This window comes from Herpailurus yagouaroundi, unplaced genomic scaffold (assembly GCF_014898765.1).
Source record: "Herpailurus yagouaroundi ecotype Mexico unplaced genomic scaffold, PumYag 186, whole genome shotgun sequence".
In the NCBI taxonomy this organism is placed as follows: Eukaryota; Metazoa; Chordata; class Mammalia; order Carnivora; family Felidae; genus Herpailurus; species Herpailurus yagouaroundi.
In genome coordinates, this window is record NW_024412417.1 from 41,611,869 (window position 1) to 41,612,602 (window position 734).

Here is a 734-nt window from a genome sequence, read left to right on the forward strand (position 1 = left end):
GGGGGGGGAGGGGACACGGGGGAGGGGGGCACGGGGGGCGGGGGCAGGGGGCGCGGCGAGAGCAGCGGCTCGGCGGTGTCGGCGGCGAGAAAGCAGCCTCGGCCGCGTCCGTCATGGCGCGCGGCGGCGGCGGCGGCTCCCTCCGGCCTCCCCGCTCCCTCGCCTTTAGTTTGACCTTTCCCTCCAGTGTGTCTGAGGGAGAGCGGCGGTGCGCGCGCGTGTGCATGTCTCTGTGTGCGCGCGCGCGCGTGGGGCAGGGGCGGGTTCGCTCTCCGACGCCTGACGTCACTGCCATGGCAACGGCGGCCCCGCCCCTCGCCTCCCGTTTCCTGCCCCCTCCCCCTGTGCACGTTCCGGGCCCTCACGTGCTCACTCACACGCACGCACGCACGCTCGGAGCGCGCGCGCCCAGGGCGCTTGGGGCGGGGGGGTTGGGAGGTCATCTGCGCCTCCTCGTCTACTTGCTGAATTTGACCAATCCAATGAGAAGGAGCCGTGGGCGGGGCGGGCTCGGCCGCCCGAGCGGCGTGAAAAATTTCCCAAGGCTGAACGGAGATCCTTCGTGAGCCACTGAGCATGCCCGGTGGTGGAAGGGGCGCGTTCCCCGGGAGTTCAGGGAGGAGGAGGGGGAGGTGTCCGGTGGTCAAGGGAAGGGGACCCTGGGCGCCTTGGGGGGAGATTAACCCTAACTGGGATCGCGTGGTGTTCGAGTCCGGCATTTTCGGAATGCGGTC